Source organism: Procambarus clarkii, chromosome 73 (assembly GCF_040958095.1).
Source record: "Procambarus clarkii isolate CNS0578487 chromosome 73, FALCON_Pclarkii_2.0, whole genome shotgun sequence".
In the NCBI taxonomy this organism is placed as follows: Eukaryota; Metazoa; Arthropoda; class Malacostraca; order Decapoda; family Cambaridae; genus Procambarus; species Procambarus clarkii.
Window position 1 is genome coordinate 25927636 of NC_091222.1, and position 20000 is coordinate 25947635.

Here is a 20000-nt window from a genome sequence, read left to right on the forward strand (position 1 = left end):
CCAGATTCACGAAACAGTTACGCAAGCACTTACGAACCTGGGGTCAGATACACGAAGCAGTTACGCAAGCACTTATGAGCCTAGGGTCAGATTCACGAAGCAGTTACGCAAGCACTTACGAACCTAGGACCAGATTCACGAAGCCGTTACGCAAGCACTTATGAACCTAGGGTCAGATTCACGAAGCAGTTACGCAAGCACTTATGAACCTGGGGCCAGATTCACGAAGCAGTTACGCAAGCACTTACGAACCTGTCCATCTTTCCTCAATCTTTGGCGGCTTTGTTTACAATTATTAAACAGTTAATGAGCTCCGAAGCACCAGGAGGCTGTTTATAACAATAACAACAGTTGATTGGCAAGTTTTCATGCTTGTAAACTGTATAATAAATGTAACCAAAGCCGCCAAAGATTGAGGAAAGATGTACACGTTCGTAAGTGCTTGGGTAACTGCTTCATGAATCTGGCCCCTGGTTCGTAAGTGCTTGCGTAACTGCTTCGTGAATCTGGCTCCAGGTTCGTAAGTGCTTGCGTAACTGCTTCGTGAATCTGGCCCCCAGGTTCGTAAGTGCTTGCGTAACTTCTTCGTTAATCTGGCACCAGGTTCGTAAGTGCTTGCGTAACTACTTCGTTAATCTGGCCCCCAGGTTCGTAAGTACTTGCGTAACTGCTTCGTGAATCTGGCCCCAGGTTCGTAAGTGCTTGCGTAACTACTTCGTTAATCTGGCCCCCAGGTTCGTAAGTGCTTGCGTAACTGCTTCGTGAATCTGGCTCCAGGTTCGTAAGTTCTTGCGTAACTGCTTCGTGAATCTGGCCCCCAGGTTCGTAAGTGCTTGCGTAACTGCTTCGTTAATCTGGCCCCAGGTTCATAAGTACTTGCGTAACTGCCTCGTGAATCTGGCCCCCAGGTTCGTAAGTACTTGCGTAACTACTTCGTGAATCTGGCCACCAGGTTCGTAAGTGCTTGCGTAACTGCTTCGTGAATCTGGCCCCCAGGTTCGTAAGTGCTTGCGTAACTGCTTCGTGAATCTGGCCCCCAGGTTCGTAAGTGCTTGCGTAACTGCTTCGTGAATCTGGCCCCCAGGTTCGTAAGTGGTTGCGTAACTTCTTCGTGAATCTGGCCCCAGGTTCGTAAGTGCTTGCGTAACTGCTTCGTTAATCTGGCACCAGGTTCGTAAGTACTTGCGTAACTGCTTCGTGAATCTGGCCCCAGGTTCGTAAGTGCTTGCGTAACTACTTCGTTAATCTGGCCCCAGGGTCGTAAGTGCTTGCGTAACTGCTTCGTGAATCTGGCTCCAGGTTCGTAAGTGCTTGCGTAACTGCTTCGTGAATCTGACCCCCAGGTTCGTAAGTGCTTGCGTAACTGCTTCTTGAATCTGGCTCCCAGGTTCGTAAGTATTTGCGTAACTGCTTCGTGAATCTGGCCCCCAGGTTCGTAAGTGCTTGTGTAACTGCTTCGTGAATTTGGCCCCCAGGTTCGTAAGTGCTTGCGTAACTGCTTCGTGAATCTGGCCCCCAGGTTCGTAAGTGCTTGCGTAACCGCTTCATGAATCTGGCTGCTGATTGCCTTCATCCTCTCTATACCTCTTCTCTCTGCTATTACTTCCCTTTTCTATCCTCTGTTACGTCCCTTCCTCTCCTCTCCGCTCGGCGTTCAATCCCCGACCGTGCACAAGTGGTTGGGCAACCATTCCTTCCCCCCGTCCCATCCCAAAATCCTTATCCTGACCCCTTCCCAGTGCTATATAGTCGGAATGGCTTGGCGCTTTCCCTTGATAGTTCCTTTCTTCCTTCTCTCCGTTCCTCTCTCTCTCCTTCTCTCTCCTTCTCTCCCTCCTCTCTTTCTCTCCCTCCTCTCCTTCTCTCCCTCCTCTCCTTCTCTCCCTCCTCTCTACATACCGTAATACCATCGTTACCGACCACAATGCAATTATGCAACCCGTTCTCGCAAATTCGTAAAGTCAATATTGACTTATTAACTACGTGCATAGGTGATATACTAAACATAATAGATACCCTTAAAAAGATTCATAGAAAACACCAACCTTACCTAACCTTGTTAGTATCTTAAGATAAGCATCTTATTGCTTCGTAATTACAATTATTACTTAACCTATACCTATTATAGGTTAGGTAATAATTGTAATTACGAAGCAATAAGATGCTTATCTTAACATACTAAGTAGGTTAGGTAAGGTCGGTGTTTTCTATGAATCTTTTTAAGGGTATCTATTATGTTAAGTATGTCACCTATGCACATATTTAATAAGTCAATATTGACTTATTAAATTTGCGAGAACGGGTTGAATTATGTCCATTCAGGTAGTTTAGGAAGGACTAACTGGCCAGGACATATATTCATGGTATGTGTAACTGGAAGCTTTACTGCCATACATATATAAGAGGAAAAAAAGACCCGTATTAAGTCTATAGAATTACGACGTTTTCTTGTCAACACTTAGACTTAGAATCCGTCCTCTAAAAAATACCGTAGCTTTTGGCTCGTATGCGCGCTAAGGCCAAAAGTGGATGTAATTTGAAATGAAATCGGCTCACAAAAGTGACGCACTGTCCCGTTTTCTGTTTGAGTCGTCCGGCTTACTCGGAAAGGTTAGGAGAGGAAACTTTCAATTAACGTTTTATCAGTTTACCAAGTTTGATTTGGAAATGAGCTCGATACCTCAACATCCCCCCCCCCCTTGTGGACTCTATTGAATCCCAGGGTACATTACTGACAGCATATTATGGTCCAGTGGTTTAAAGTATGTGATTGGGAGTGTAGCCCAGGGTTCAGGTTCGAATCCTTCTCATGGTTTCAACTGATTTTCACACAAAAATGACACAAATGATATATATCGATAAGAAAATCCACCGGGGCTGTGAGATGGACTCGAACCTGCGACTCCGGCATTGCCAGCGGCTGGGGTCGCAGGTTCCCATCCACCTCACAGCCCTGGTGGATTTCCTCAATAAAAATGAACAAATCCACAAGGGCCTTGATGGAGGGTATCGAACCTATGCACTGGGTGTTCCCAGACGAGGTTTAGTCAACGGCACCACGATATGGTCAAAAGAATTGCAACCTGGTGTACTACTTGAGCCGCTAGGATCCCTAAGCTTCCACTTAAGCCTAACCGCGGTTTCACACTAGGATTAGTTCATTGATATATGATGTTAATGTGATTTCTCTATGTAATAATACTGTTATTATTAATATTATTATTTAAAGTGAGAAAAGCATTTCAAACAAGGCCATTCAACTTTGCATGGTTGTGTTATGTAATGTGTTGTTGGTATAGGAGTTAGGGCTCTCCCTGTGTGTGTGTGTGTGTGTGTGTGTGTGTGTGTGTGTGTGTGTGTGTGTGTGTGTGTGTGTGTGTGTATTAACCTAGTTGTGCTTGCGGGGGTTGAGCTCTGCTCTTTCGGCCCGCCTCTCAACTGTCAATCAACTGTTTCTGTTTCACAATCGAATGGTGTGTGTGTGTGTGTGTGTGTGTGCTGGGGGGGGGTGGAGAGGCCTAAGAGAGCCTTTACCTCCTGCCTGAGTGACATAACTCAGATGGTATCTTCAAGTCCCTCTCTTTAATCCTTCCCACTTTCTCTCTCTCTCTCTCTCTCTCTCTCTCTCTCTCTCTCTCTCTCTCTCTCTCTCTCTCTCTCTCTCTCTCTATCTCTGTCTCTCTCTCTCTCTCTCTCTCTCTCTCTCTCTCTCTCTCTCTCTCTCTCTCTCTCTCTCTCTCTCTCTCTCTCTCTCTCTCTCTCTCTCTCTCTGTCTCTCTCTCTCTCTCTCTCTCTCTCCTCTCTCTCTCTCTCTCTCTCTCTCTCTCTCTCTCTCTCTCTCTCTCTCTCTCTGTCTCTCTCTCTCTCTCTCTCTCTCTCTCTCTCTATCTCTCTCTCTCTCTCTCTCTCTCTCTCTCTCTCTCTCTCTCTCTCTCTCTCTCTCTCTCTCTCTCTCTCTCACGATAATCCTTCATTAAATCAAGAGAGACTTTAGAGCAATAATTTAATCTCAATTACCTGATCACTGTATTTTGCTCCAAATCTTTGTCACTGTAATACAGTGAAGATGGTGTTACAGTGCTGCCCCCCCCCTTATGGGGTGGTCGGGCTGCCCACTGTAGACCCAATCACTGTTGGCAGCTTAATCTTCCCCCCAATCCCCCCAATCCCCATTCCAACTCCAATTTTACCTATACAAAACCAATCCGGGATTACAGTAATGTAAATCCCCTTTTCCATTACTGTAATCCATTACTGAATGGCCAACTGTCTGTTGGTCATACTGGGACACCCCCCCCCCCCCGAATCCTGTTAAAAAGACCAATCCCTTAAAAAAGATTAGACCAATATGGAATTCTTCATCAGTCTCAGATCTGCATCTTCTTCCAGAAGTCATTGACGATGTCTCAGAGAGCCTACATGACCTATTGTATTGGATACAGTAGGCCAGCCTTGCTGTATTGGGTACAGTTCCCCTGCTGTATTCTACCACCTGCTTGTAGCAGCCTTCTGGCCTGCTAGTCCAAAACTACAGGATGGTGGGCGGGAAATAGGTACCTGGGAGTTAGTCAGCTGTCACGGGCTGCTTCCTGGGGGTGGAGGCCTGGTCGAGGACCGGGCCGCAGGGACACTAACGCCCCGAAATCATCTCAAGATAACTTCAAGAAGCACGTGACCTATTCCACTCATTAATTGAGGTTCAAATTGGTAGAATTAACTACCTCTGAACTGCCTCATAAAATTTCATAAAAAATTGGACTTCACTCTCAATCATCCTCATTAACACCATAATTGAACCTCATTATCCAAACATCATCAGAATGTATGCAGTCATGCCGTAACCTCATTAATAAGGTTATCTTGAGATGATATCGGGGCTTTAGTGTCCCCGCGGCCCGGTCCTCGACCAGGCCTCCACCCCCAGGAAGCAACCCGTGACAGCTGACTAACACCCAGGTACCTATTTTACTGCTAGGTAACAAGGGCATAGGGGTGAAAGAAACTCTGCCCATTGTTTCTCGTCGGCGCCTGGGATCGAACCCAGGACCACAGGATCACAAGTCCAGCGTGCTGTCCGCTCGGCTCCCCTGTTATGGTTATAGCGTTAATTTCCTTATTAAGGCCACTGAATAGCCCTGTTGATAGAGCTTCGTCTTCACATAACCACCTCATTCATGAGGAAGATGGACAGTTTGTCAATTTAATCTCCCAAGACGTTTAGCCTTATCAGTGGCCCATCTTTACTACCCTGACACGATAGTTCCACTGCCCCAACGACTTAATTACTCCCTACACACCTCCCAGTACCGTTTGGGCTATCGTCGCTCGCCTAACTACCGATAACTGCCGCGGTATCTCTCAAATTGTCTTGGATTACTCCTCAGCATCTTAGGGCCCGACAGCGATTGTTTGGGGTTGAATTGTTTGCCTTTCTTGACCGATATTGTTAATGAGTTGTTTAAGTCTATTGTTAGACTTGTCTAAAGTCTATTGTTAGACTTGTCTAAAGTCTATTGTTAGACTTGTCTAAAGTCTATTGTTAGACTTGTCTAAAGTCTATTGTTAGACTTGTCTAAAGTCTATTGTTAGACTTGTCTAAAGTCTATTGTTAGACTTGTCTAAAGTCTATTGTTAGACTTGTCTAAAGTCTATTGTTAGACTTGTCTAAAGTCTATTGTTAGACTTGTCTAAAGTCTATTGTTAGACTTGTCTAAAGTCTATTGTTAGACTTGTCTAAAGTCTATTGTTACACTTGTCTAAAGTCTATTGTTAGACTTGTCTAAAGTCTATTGTTAGACTTGTCTAAAGTCTATTGTTAGACTTGTCTAAAGTCTATTGTTAGACTTGTCTAAAGTCTATTGTTAGACTTGTCTAAAGTCTATTGTTAGACTTGTCTAAAGTCTATTGTTACACTTGTCTAAAGTCTATTGTTAGACTTGTCTAAAGTCTATTGTTAGACTTGTCTAAAGTCTATTGTTAGACTTGTCTAAAGTCTATTGTTAGACTTGTCTAAAGTCTATTGTTAGACTTGTCTAAAGTCTATTGTTAGACTTGTCTAAAGTCTATTGTTAGACTTGTCTAAAGTCTATTGTTAGACTTGTCTAAAGTCTATTGTTAGACTTGTCTAAAGTCTATTGTTAGACTTGTCTAAAGTCTATTGTTAGACTTGTCTAAAGTCTATTGTTAGACTTGTCTAAAGTCTATTGTTAGACTTGTCTAAAGTCTATTGTTAGACTTGTCTAAAGTCTATTGTTAGACTTGTCTAAAGTCTATTGTTAGACTTGTCTAAAGTCTATTGTTAGACTTGTCTAAAGTCTATTGTTAGACTTGTCTAAAGTCTATTGTTAGACTTGTCTAAAGTCTATTGTTAGACTTGAAGTTATAGTTTTTATTTATATAAGAGTGGACAGCACGCTGGACTTGTGATCCTGTGGTCCTGGGTTCAATCCCAGGCGCTGGCGAGAAACAATGGGCAGAGTTTCTTTCACCCTATGCCCCTGTTACCTAGCAGTAAAATAGGTACCTGGGTGTTAGTCAGCTGTCACGGGCTGCTTCCTGGGGGGTGGAGTCCTGGTCGAGGACCGGGCCGCGGGGACACTAAAAGCCCCGATATCATCTCAAGATATATACAAGAGTTCTTAAAGTCTTCTACAGCCATCAGCACGCTGCAAAAGGCGGGACTTGAGAGCTAAAGCTCGACTCTGTAAACTCTTGGTGAATACACACAAGAGCAAGACACCTTCACTACTTTTCTAAGAGAAAAAGCGCTCTTTAAGGGAGAAGGTAAGGGACTCTTAACTCTTTCCTTGAAGTGGAGGCAGAATGTCTTGAAGATATTCAACCCTTAGTCGCCAGAGACTTGCTAAATGGTCTCTTTTGTCCCTGTCTGATACATGAGACTGTTGTGGGAAGTGTTCCACTACTGTTGTACCATAGGGTACAGTAGAGAGAGAGAGAGAGAGAGAGAGAGAGAGAGAGAGAGCCAGCACTTCTCACCAGGTCAGTAAAGAGAGAGAGAGAGAGAGAGAGAGAGAGAGAGAGAGAGAGCGCCAGCACTTCTCACCAGGTCAGTAGACAGAGAGAGAGAGAGAGCGCCAGCACTTCTCACCAGGTCAGTAGACAGAGAGAGAGAGAGAGAGAGAGAGAGAGAGAGAGAGAGAGAGACAGCACTTCTCACCAGGTCAGTAAAGAGAGAGAGAGAGAGAGAGAGAGAGAGAGAGAGAGAGAGAGAGAGAGAGAGAGAGCGCCAGCACTTCTCACCAGGTCAGTAGACAGAGAGAGAGAGAGAGAGAGAGAGAGAGAAGGAGAGAGAGAAGGAGAGAGAAGGAGAGAGAGAGAGAGAGAGAGAGAGAGAGAGAGAGAGAGAGAGAGAGAGAGAGAGAGAGAGAGAGAGAGAGCGCCAGCACCCCTCACCAGGTAGGGCCGGGCCACGACTCCCTGCCTAGAGAAAGAAACCAAATCACTGGTGATAAAGAGAGAGTTATGTGACAGGTAAGAGGTCATGGTCCACAGCACGTGGTGCATGGCCCTCACCACGGGAGAGTAGGGAAGGTTAGCGGGTCCTTGGGAGGGTTAGCTCTCTTCCCAGGCTAGCAGGGAGGCGTTGGTAGGGTGTACAGGGGTGGGGACTGTTTCCAGGCTAGCAGGGAGGAGTTGGTGGGGCGTGCAGGGGTGGGGACTGTTCCCAGGCTAGCAGGGAGGAGTTGGTGGGGCGTGCAGGGGTGGGGACTCTTCCCAGGCTAGCAGCGAGGAGTTGGTGGGGCGTGCAGGGGTGGGGACTCTTCCCAGGCTAGCAGGGAGGAGTTGGTGGGGCGTGCAGGGGTGGGGACTGTTCCCAGACTAGCAGGGAGGAGTTGGTAGAGGGTGCAGGGGTGGGGACTCTTCCCAGGCTAGCAGGGAGGAGTTGGTGGGGCGTGCAGGGGTGGGGACTCTTCCCAGGCTAGCAGGGAGGAGTTGGTGGGGCGTGCAGGGGTGGGGACTGTTCCCAGGCTAGCAGGGAGGAGTTGGTAGGGGGTGCAGGGGTGGGGACTGTTCCCAGGCTAGCAGGGAGGAGTTGGTGGGGCGTGCAGGGGTGGGGACTCTTCCCAGGCTAGCAGGGAGGAGTTGGTGGGGCGTGCAGGGGTGGGGACTGTTCCCAGGCTAGCAGGGAGGAGTTGGTGGGGCGTGCAGGGGTGGGGACTGTTCCCAGACTAGCAGGGAGGAGTTGGTAGAGGGTGCAGGGGTGGGGACTCTTCCCAGGCTAGCAGGGAGGAGTTGGTGGGGCGTGCAGGGGTGGGGACTGTTCCCAGGCTAGCAGGGAGGAGTTGGTGGGGCGTGCAGGGGTGGGGACTCTTCCCAGGCTAGCAGGGAGGAGTTGGTGGGGCGTGCAGGGGTGGGGACTGTTCCCAGGCTAGCAGGGAGGAGTTGGTGGGGCGTGCAGGGGTGGGGACTGTTCCCAGACTAGCAGGGAGGAGTTGGTAGAGGGTGCAGGGGTGGGGACTCTTCCCAGGCTAGCAGGGAGGAGTTGGTGGGGCGTGCAGGGGTGGGGACTCTTCCCAGGCTAGCAGGGAGGAGTTGGTGGGGCGTGCAGGGGTGGGGACTGTTCCCAGGCTAGCAGGGAGGAGTTGGTGGGGCGTGCAGGGGTGGGGACTCTTCCCAGGCTAGCAGGGAGGAGTTGGTGGGGCGTGCAGGGGTGGGGACTGTTCCCAGGCTAGCAGGGAGGAGTTGGTAGGGGGTGCAGGGGTGGGGACTGTTCCCAGGCTAGCAGGGAGGAGTTGGTGGGGCGTGCAGGGGTGGGGACTCTTCCCAGGCTAGCAGGGAGGAGTTGGTAGGGGGTGCAGGGGTGGGGACTGTTCCCAGGCTAGCAGGGAGGAGTTGGTGGGGCGTGCAGGGGTGGGGACTCTTCCCAGGCTAGCAGGGAGGAGTTGGTGGGGCGTGCAGGGGTGGGGACTCTTCCCAGGCTAGCAGGGAGGAGTTGGTGGAATAGATTATTAATATAGAGAACTAACTTTGTGGTATATTGTATATATCTGCGTTGTCTCCCCTCCCCCCTTACCCCTACCCCCCCCCCCCCCCCCCCCCCCCACCTCTTCCATCTCAAGAAACCTTGAAATAACTGCACGTGTCTCTCGTGTTCTATTCAGAATACAGGGACAAGGCGAATCGTCAGTGATAAACTCCACGGTAATCACACCTCACATTTCACACGTTACTCCATAAAACTCCATGAAAATGGCCTGGGGGTGCTGTTTATAATTGATAAAATTTGTTAAATCATTTAACTTAGGCCTACCCTGACTAGCCTATATCCGCCTTGTTTCAAATCCTCGTTAAAAATTACTATGGACGCAACAGCTTAGTATAAGATGATTATTAAGATATCGGGAGCCGGTGGCTGAGCGGAGAGAGCACTGGACGCGTGATCCTGTGGTCCCGGGTTTGATCCTGGGCGCCGGTGAGAAACGATGGGCAGAGTTTCTTTCACCCTGAGGCCTCTGTTACCTAGCAGTAAATAGGTACCTGGGTGTTAGTCAGCTGTCACGGGTTGCTTCCTAGGAGTGGAGGCCTATTCGAGGACCGGGCCGCGGGGACACTAAAACCCCAAAATCATCTCAAGATAACCTCATTATAAGATCAGCATACTATGTACATCATAGTATGTGCATCAAGATGTACACATTTGCATACGTGTAAAGCATTCACGTATATACATTCCCATATGCTGAAGATCTTGTGAAAAATCTTATAAAATCCGAAGATTAAGCAGGCGATGAGTCACAATAACGTGGCTGAAGTATGTTGAGCAGACCACACACTAGAAGTTGAAGGGACGATTCGGACGATGAGGATTCGAACCTACGCACTAGGGTATTCCCAGATGCCCGTTCTAGACAACCACATCACAACATGGTCAGAACAATTGCATCCTAGAGACACTAATGCACGCTTACCTGCGCTACGAAACATGCATCGAAAGTCGAGACACAATCGACTTGAGAATGGTCCAGGACGGACCGAAACGTCGTCGTCCCTTCAATTTCTAGTGTGTGGTCTGGTCAACGAAACACGCATCATTTCCATAACTCGTAAGATATTCAACTCCAAAATATAAGGAAAAAGTCTTGGGTTCGATACCCAAGACTTCCCCTAGGTGTTGTCAAATGTTGATAGCCTATTATAGCAGTTCATCTAACTGACTCTATTATCGCACGCCCTCAAAGTTCACTTTGCCTTTAGCGCGAGAGTCTCTGGCTATATGAGTTATCTTGAGGTTATCTTGAGATGATTTCGGGGCTTTTAGTGTCCCCGCGGCCCGGTCCTCGACCAGGCCTCCACCCCCAGGAAGCAGCCCGTGACAGCTGACTAACACCCAGGTACTTATTTAGTGCTAGGTATCAGGGGCATAGGGTGAAAGAAACTCTGCCCATTGTTTCTCACCGGCGCCTGGGATCGAACCCAAGACCACAGGATCACAAGCCCAGTGTGCTGTCCGCTCGGCCGACCGGCTCCCCAGTGCGAGTCCGCGCTATTTTGAAATATGTAGCACAGTACATATTTCCGTTGTAACTTGGCTACCAGCATGAAGAGCGCATGTCCGCATGGCCCTGAGGCTAAACAGACAGCTACTTAAACAGCGGAGATACACTAAGAAGAACGCACAAGACACAGAGAAGAAGAATAAGGTGAGAAATAAGACATAACGAGAATCAGCAGTTTAGGGAATAACGGTCCCAAACACTGACAATGATTGACGGGGCACCAAGAATAGAAGATTGGAGTTGGAAGTGTGGGATAGAGATAGAAGAATAGGGATGGAAATGTGGAATAGAGATAGAAGAGAGGGTCATACGAACAAGCAGAGAGAACTGTAAACATAGGGGAAGGGCCAGCCAATAAATGGCGAATGAAAGATGACTAGAGAGAGAGAGAGAGAGAGAGAGAGAGAGAGAGAGAGAGAGAGGGAGGGAGAGAGAGAGGGGCTCATACTGGGTTTTCATTTAGTAACACTAACATGGGGGGGACAGGCTTCCAGCACCTGCTGCCACACCTGCTGCTACACCCCCTGCTGCCACACACCTGCTGCCACACCCCCTGCTGCCTATCATCGGGGGTGAGGCCCCTATTTACATCTAAGCAAGAGCGGATACTTTCCAGAGCAAAATTCCCATCTTCAGTGATGAAAGAAAACTACGACAAGGGGAGACTGCAGAATTTTAGAAGGAGACTTGTTTACAAAGGGGCGACTTAGGGAGAGACTTACGAAAGGAGTGTAGAGGAAATTGGTAGAAAAAAGGGGTGAAAGAGAGATAGGAAAGTAGGCACTACACATTAGGGGTGAGATGGAAGGGGGTAATATAGACGGAATACATAGAGTTTAGGTAAGGAAATATGGGATATAGATCATATTTAACACATATGTATGTGTGAGACAGACAAGTGTGGGATATATATATATATCTATGCTCATAATAGTCAATGTCTGTCTATCACCCATCTGTCCATCTATTTATTTATATATCTGTCTATTTCTCCACCATTCTGTCTGTTTCTCCATTTATTCATCTATTTATCCATCAATTCCATTCTGCTTCGTAAGGGTCAATGTCGTGTAACGAATTAATCGTACCCTGTGGGCCTGACGGCTGAGTGGACAGCGTTCGTGATTCATAGTCCTAAGATTCCGGGTTCGATCCACGGCGGAGACGGAAACAAATGAGTTTCTTTCACCCTAATGCCCTCCCTGTTCAGCAGTAAATAGGTACCTGGGAGTTAGACAGCTGCTACGGGCTGCTTCCTGGGGGTGGAGGCCTGGTCGAGGACCGGGCCGCGGGGGACCCTAAGCCCCGAAATCACCTCAAGATAACCTCAGAATGATGATGGTTAGGTTAGGTTAGGTTAGGTTGATGTGGAGAATGTAAGGGGGCTTGGGCCGTTCTGGGACGGAGGTGGTGTTGTTGTTGGGTAATGGGGGGGGAGGGGAGGACCTAGTAGGGTAAGGGGAAGGTAAGGGGGAGGGGAAGGGGGGAGAGAGGGAGAAGGTAGACCCAAGAAGTCCACCCCGAGATCACAGTCTTGCTCCGACAGGCGAGAAGGAAGGTCGTGTCTCTCTCTCTCTCTCTCAGAGCATCGTTAACCCCGAGAACTGACGATATATCGCGCGTATAACCGCTAGATCATATACCCGGGTATATTACATCCTATACGCCCTGACCCTACGCAGGTTGGTTTAAGCTGCCTGCTATATATATACGCACTCTTATGACGCAAGTCTTCCGAGCCGCTTAGGCAATGACAAGTTAGCTACGCATTCTAAGGAATGTTTTGGGATAGAGTCATTGACTTAAAGGTGCTTGTAGGCACCTTGTTGTGTGAGTGCGTTTATAACGCACTTATGCGTTGGAGTGCGTTTATAATTTGTTGTGTGGAGTGCGTTTATAACGCACTTATGCGTTGAAGTGCGTTCATAATGTGTTCTGTGAAGTGCGTTCATAACCTAAAGTGTGGAGTGAGTTCAAAACGCACTTATCATGCTGAGTGCGTTCATAGACTGTTGTGTGAAGTGCGTTCATAACTTGTGTGGAGTGCGTTCATAACTTGTGTGGAGTGCGTTCATAACTTGTGTGGAGTGCGTTCATAACTTGTGTGGAGTGCGTTCATAACTTGTGTGGAGTGCGTTCATAACTTGTGTGGAGTGCGTTTATAACTTGTTGTGGAGTGCGTTTATAACTTGTGTGGAGTGCGTTCATAACTTGTGTGGAGTGCGTTCATAACTTGTGTGGAGTGCGTTCATAACTTGTGTGAAGTGCGTTCATTACTTGCGTGGAGTGCGTTCATAACTTGTTGTGTGTAGAGTGCGTTCATAACTTGTTGTGTGTAGAGTGCGTTCATAACTTGTTGTGTGTAGAGTGCGTTCATAACTTGTGTGGAGTGCGTTCATAACTTGTTGTGTGTAGAGTGCGTTCATAATGTGTTGTGTGGAGTGCGTTCATAATGTGTTGTGTGGAGTGCGTTCATAACTTGTTGTGTGTAGAGTGCGTTCATAAGGTGTTGTGTGGAGTGCGTTCATAATGTGTTGTGTGGAGTGCGTTCATAACTTGTGTGGAGTGCGTTCATAACTTGTGTGGAGTGCGTTCATAACTTGTTGTGTGTAGAGTGCGTTCATAAGGTGTTGTGTGGAGTGCGTTCATAAGGTGTTGTGTGGAGTGCGTTCATAACTTGTTGTGTGGAGTGCGTTCATAATGTGTTGTGTGGAGTGCGTTCATAATGTGTTGTGTGGAGTGCGTTCATAAATTGTTGTGTGGAGTGCGTTCATAACTTGTTGTGTGGAGTGCGTTCATAAGGTGTTGTGTGGAGTGCGTTCATAATGTGTTGTGTGGAGTGCGTTCATAATGTGTTGTGTGGAGTGCGTTCATAATGTGTTGTGTGGAGTGCGTTCATAACTTGTTGTGTGGAGTGCGTTCATAATGTGTTGTGTGGAGTGCGTTCATAATGTGTTGTGTGGAGTGCGTTCATAATGTGTTGTGTGGAGTGCGTTCATAAGGTGTTGTGTGGAGTGCGTTCATAATGTGTTGTGTGGAGTGCGTTCATAAGGTGTTGTGTGGAGTGCGTTCATAAGGTGTTGTGTGGAGTGCGTTCATAACTTGTGTGGAGTGCGTTCATAAAGTGTTGTGTGGAGTGCGTTCATAAGGTGTTGTGTGGAGTGCGTTCATAAGGTGTTGTGTGGAGTGCGTTCATAAGGTGTTGTGTGGAGTGCGTTCATAAGGTGTTGTGTGGAGTGCGTTCATAACTTGTTGTGTGGAGTGCGTTCATAATGTGTTGTGTGGAGTGCGTTCATAAGGTGTTGTGTGGAGTGCGTTCATAAAGTGTTGTGTGGAGTGCGTTCATAATGTGTTGTGTGGAGTGCGTTCATAAGGTGTTGTGTGGAGTGCGTTCATAACTTGTTGTGTGGAGTGCGTTCATAATGTGTTGTGTGGAGTGCGTTCATAAGGTGTTGTGTGGAGTGCGTTCATAACTTATTGTGTGGAGTGCGTTCATAACACACTTGTTTGGAGTGCGTTCAAAACACACTTGTGTGGAGTGCGTTCATAACACACTTGTGTGGAGTGCGTTCGTAACACACTTGTGTGGAGTGCGTTCATAACACACTTGTGTGGAGTGCGTTCATAACACACTTCTGTGGAGTGCGTTCATAACACACTTGTGTGGAGTGCGTTCATAAGTTGTTGTGTAGAGTGCGTTCATAACACACTTGTGTGGAGTGCGTTCATAAGTTGTTGTGTGGAGTGCGTTCATAAGGTGTTGTGTGGAGTGCGTTCATAAGGTGTTGTGTGGAGTGCGTTCATAAGTTGTTGTGTGGAGTGCGTTCATAAGTTGTTGTGTGGAGTGCGTTCATAAGGTGTTGTGTAGAGTGCGTTCATAACACACTTGTGTGGAGTGCGTTCATAAGTTGTTGTGTGGAGTGCGTTCATAAGTTGTTGTGTGGAGTGCGTTCATAAGGTGTTGTGTAGAGTGCGTTCATAACACACTTGTGTGGAGTGCGTTCATAAGGTGTTGTGTGGAGTGCGTTCATAAGGTGTTGTGTGGAATGCGTTCATAAGGTGTTGTGTGGAGTGCGTTCATAATGTGTTGTGTGGAGTGCGTTCATAATGTGTTGTGTGGAGTGCGTTCATAATGTGTTGTGTGGAGTGCGTTCATAATGTGTTGTGTGGAGTGCGTTCATAATGTGTTGTGTGGAGTGCGTTCATAATGTGTTGTGTGGAGTGCGTTCATAACTTGTTGTGTGGAGTGCGTTCATAATGTGTTGTGTGGAGTGCGTTCATAATGTGTTGTGTGGAGTGCGTTCATAAGGTGTTGTGTGGAGTGCGTTCATAATGTGTTGTGTGGAGTGCGTTCATAACTTGTTGTGTGGAGTGCGTTCATAACTTGTGTGGAGTGCGTTCATAATGTGTTGTGTGGAGTGCGTTCATAAGGTGTTGTGTGGAGTGCGTTCATAAAGTGTTGTGTGGAGTGCGTTCATAAGGTGTTGTGTGGAGTGCGTTCATAAGGTGTTGTGTGGAGTGCGTTCATAATGTGTTGTGTGGAGTGCGTTCATAATGTGTTGTGTGGAGTGCGTTCATAACTTGTTGTGTGGAGTGCGTTCATAACTTGTTGTGTGGAGTGCGTTCATAACTTGTTGTGTGGAGTGCGTTCATAATGTGTTGTGTGGAGTGCGTTCATAATGTGTTGTGTGGAGTGCGTTCATAATGTGTTGTGTGGAGTGCGTTCATAATGTGTTGTGTGGAGTGCGTTCATAAGGTGTTGTGTGGAGTGCGTTCATAAGGTGTTGTGTGGAGTGCGTTCATAAGGTGTTGTGTGGAGTGCGTTCATAAGGTGTTGTGTGGAGTGCGTTCATAAAGTGTTGTGTGGAGTGTGTTCATAAGGTGTTGTGTAGAGTGCGTTCATAACACACTTGTGTGGAGTGCGTTCATAACACACTTGTTTGGAGTGCGTTCAAAACACACTTGTGTGGAGTGCGTTCATAACACACTTGTGTGGAGTGCGTTCGTAACACACTTGTGTGGAGTGCGTTCATAACACACTTGTGTGGAGTGCGTTCATAAGTTGTTGTGTGGAGTGCGTTCATAAGGTGTTGTGTGGAGTGCGTTCATAAGGTGTTGTGTGGAGTGCGTTCATAAGGTGTTGTGTGGAGTGCGTTCATAAGGTGTTGTGTGGAGTGCGTTCATAATGTGTTGTGTGGAGTGCGTTCATAATGTGTTGTGTGGAGTGCGTTCATAATGTGTTGTGTGGAGTGCGTTCATAATGTGTTGTGTGGAGTGCGTTCATAACTTATTTTGTGGAGTGCGTTCATAAGGTGTTGTGTGGAGTGCGTTCATAACTTATTTTGTGGAGTGCGTTCATAACTTATTTTGTGGAGTGCGTTCATAAGGTGTTGTGTGGAGTGCGTTCATAATGTGTTGTGTGGAGTGCGTTCATAACTTATTTTGTGGAGTGCGTTCATAATGTGTTGTGTGGAGTGCGTTCATAACTTATTTTGTGGAGTGCGTTCATAAGGTGTTGTGTGGAGTGCGTTCATAACTTATTTTGTGGAGTGCGTTCATAAGGTGTTGTGTGGAGTGCGTTCATAAGGTGTTGTGTGGAGTGCGTTCATAATGTGTTGTGTGGAGTGCGTTAATAACTTATTTTGTGGAGTGCGTTCATAAGGTGTTGTGTGGAGTGCGTTCATAACTTATTTTCTGGAGTGCGTTCATAAGGTGTTGTGTGGAGTGCGTTCATAACTTATTTTGTGGAGTGCGTTCATAAGTTGTGTGGAGTGCGTTCATAACTTATTTTGTGGAGTGCGTTCATAAGGTGTTGTGAGGAGTGCGTTCATAACACACTTGTGTGGAGTGCGTTCATAACACACTTGTGAGGAGTGCGTTCATAAAACACTTGTGTGGAGTGCGTTCATAAGGTGTTGTGAGGAGTGCGTTCATAGCTTGAGGCGTGCGTTCATAAAACACTTTTGAGGAGTGCGTTCATAACACACTTGTGTGGAGTGCGTTCATAACACACTTGTGAGGAGTGCGTTCATAAAACACTTGTGTGGAGTGCGTTCATAACTTATTTTGTGGAGTGCGTTCATAAGGTGTTGTGAGGAGTGCGTTCATAGCTTGAGGAGTGCGTTCATAAAACACTTGTGAGGACTGCGTTCATAAAACACTTGTGTGGAGTGCGTTCATAAGGTGTTGTGAGGAGTGCGTTCATAGCTTGAGGAGTGCGTTCATAACACACTTGTGTGGAGTGCATTCATAACACACTTGTGTGGAGTGCGTTCATAACACACTTGTGTGGAGTGCGTTCATAACACACTTGTGTGGAGTGCGTTCATAACACACTTGTGTGGAGTGCGTTCATAACACACTTGTGTGGAGTGCGTTCATAACACACTTGTGTGGAGTGCGTTCATAACACACTTGTGTGGAGTGCGTTCATAACACACTTGTGTGGAGTGCGTTCATAACACTTGTGTGGAGTGCGTTCATAACACACTTACGGGGAGTGCGTTCATAACACACTTGTGTGGAGTGCGTTTATAAAGATGAAGAATTAAATAATATATATATATATATATATATATATATATATATATATATATATATATATATATATATATATATATATATATATATATGCAAACAAGCCTGAATGGTCCCCAGGACTATATACAACTGAAAACTCACACCCCAGAAGTGACTCGAACCCATACTCCCACAACTGGTATGTACAGGGACGCCTTAATCCGCTTGACCATCACGACCGGACATAAGGAAGTGATAGCCGAGGCTATATGAACCACTTCCCCGCCGGCACTCGGATGGTAATCTTGGGCATAGCATTTTATCAAATCACCTCATTCTTTGGGGCACACGTGAGGAACACAAATGCAAACAAGCCTGAATGGTCCCCAGGACTATATACAACTGAAAACTCACACCCCAGAAGTGACTCGAACCCATACTCCCACAACTGGTATGTACAGGGACGCCTTAATCCGCTTGACCATCACGACCGGACATAAGGAAGTGATAGCCGAGGCTATATGAACCACTTCCCCGCCGGCACTCGGATGGTAATCTTGGGCATAGCATTTTATCAAATCACCTCATTCTTTGGGGCACACGTGAGGAACACAAATGCAAACAAGCCTGAATGGTCCCCAGGACTATATACAACTGAAAACTCACACCCCAGAAGTGACTCGAACCCATACTCCCACAACTGGTATGTACAGGGACGCCTTAATCCGCTTGACCATCACGACCGGACATAAGGAAGTGATAGCCGAGGCTATATGAACCACTTCCCCGCCGGCACTCGGATGGTAATCTTGGGCATAGCATTTTATCAAATCACCTCATTCTTTGGGGCACACGTGAGGAACACAAATGCAAACAAGCCTGAATGGTCCCCAGGACTATATACAACTGAAAACTCACACCCCAGAAGTGACTCGAACCCATACTCCCACAACTGGTATGTACAGGGACGCCTTAATCCGCTTGACCATCACGACCGGACATAAGGAAGTGATAGCCGAGGCTATATGAACCACTTCCCCGCCGGCAAGCCTTTCAGGCTTGTTTGCATTTGTGTTCCTCACGTGTGCCCCAAAGAATGAGGTGATTTGATAAAATGCTATGCCCAAGATTACCATCCGAGTGCCGGCGGGGAAGTGGTTCATATAGCCTCGGCTATCACTTCCTTATGTCCGGTCGTGATGGTCAAGCGGATTAAGGCGTCCCTGTACATACCAGTTGTGGGAGTATGGGTTCGAGTCACTTCTGGGGTGTGAGTTTTCAGTTGTATATAGTCCTGGGGACCTTTCAGGCTTGTTTGCATTTGTGTTCCTCACGTGTGCCCCAAAGAATGAGGTGATTTGATAAAATGCTATGCCCAAGATTACCATCCGAGTGCCGGCGGGGAAGTGGTTCATATAGCCTCGGCTATCACTTCCTTATGTCCGGTCGTGATGGTCAAGCGGATTAAGGCGTCCCTGTACATACCAGTTGTGGGAGTATGGGTTCGAGTCACTTCTGGGGTGTGAGTTTTCAGTTGTATATAGTCCTGGGGACCATTCAGGCTTGTTTGCATTTGTGTTCCTCACGTGTGCCCCAAAGAATGAGGTGATTTGATAAAATGCTATGCCCAAGATTACCATCCGAGTGCCGGCGGGGAAGTGGTTCATATAGCCTCGGCTATCACTTCCTTATGTCCGGTCGTGATGGTCAAGCGGATTAAGGCGTCCCTGTACATACCAGTTGTGGGAGTATGGGTTCGAGTCACTTCTGGGGTGTGAGTTTTCAGTTGTATATAGTCCTGGGGACCATTCAGGCTTGTTTGCATTTGTGTTCCTCACGTGTGCCCCAAAGAATGAGGTGATTTGATAAAATGCTATGCCCAAGATTACCATCCGAGTGCCGGCGGGGAAGTGGTTCATATAGCCTCGGCTATCACTTCCTTATGTCCGGTCGTGATGGTCAAGCGGATTAAGGCGTCCCTGTACATACCAGTTGTGGGAGTATGGGTTCGAGTCACTTCTGGGGTGTGAGTTTTCAGTTGTATATAGTCCTGGGGACCATTCAGGCTTGTTTGCATTTGTGTTCCTCACGTGTGCCCCAAAGAATGAGGTGATTTGATAAAATGCTATGCCCAAGATTACCATCCGAGTGCCGGCGGGGAAGTGGTTCATATAGCCTCGGCTATCACTTCCTTATGTCCGGTCGTGATGGTCAAGCGGATTAAGGCGTCCCTGTACATACCAGTTGTGGGAGTATGGGTTCGAGTCACTTCTGGGGTGTGAGTTTTCAGTTGTATATAGTCCTGGGGACCATTCAGGCTTGTTTGCATTTGTGTTCCTCACGTGTGCCCCAAAGAATGAGGTGATTTGATAAAATGCTATGCCCAAGATTACCATCCGAGTGCCGGCGGGGAAGTGGTTCATATAGCCTCGGCTATCACTTCCTTATGTCCGGTCGTGATGGTCAAGCGGATTAAGGCGTCCCTGTACATACCAGTTGTGGGAGTATGGGTTCGAGTCACTTCTGGGGTGTGAGTTTTCAGTTGTATATAGTCCTGGGGACCATTCAGGCTTGTTTGCATTTGTGTTCCTCACGTGTGCCCCAAAGAATGAGGTGATTTGATAAAATGCTATGCCCAAGATTACCATCCGAGTGCCGGCGGGGAAGTGGTTCATATAGCCTCGGCTATCACTTCCTTATGTCCGGTCGTGATGGTCAAGCGGATTAAGGCGTCCCTGTACATACCAGTTGTGGGAGTATGGGTTCGAGTCACTTCTGGGGTGTGAGTTTTCAGTTGTATATAGTCCTGGGGACCATTCAGGCTTGTTTGCATTTGTGTTCCTCACGTGTGCCCCAAAGAATGAGGTGATTTGATAAAATGCTATGCCCAAGATTACCATCCGAGTGCCGGCGGGGAAGTGGTTCATATAGCCTCGGCTATCACTTCCTTATGTCCGGTCGTGA

At 47.2% G+C, this 20000-nt stretch overlaps 1 protein-coding gene across 5 annotated transcripts in view; it reads left to right on the top strand.

The window, feature by feature from the left end:
* LOC138349444 (uncharacterized) overlaps positions 1 to 20000 on the top strand; it is a 171488-nt gene that overhangs the window by 128983 nt on the left and 22505 nt on the right. Inside the window, exon 1 of one of the 5 annotated variants that reach the window (XM_069312722.1) lies at positions 12064 to 12199. The exons of the other annotated variants lie outside the window; for them this stretch is intronic. The gene's annotated coding sequence lies outside the window, so the exon portion shown is untranslated. Of the gene's footprint in view, positions 1 to 12063; positions 12200 to 20000 lie in introns of those variants that run through there. 5 annotated transcript variants of the gene reach the window in all.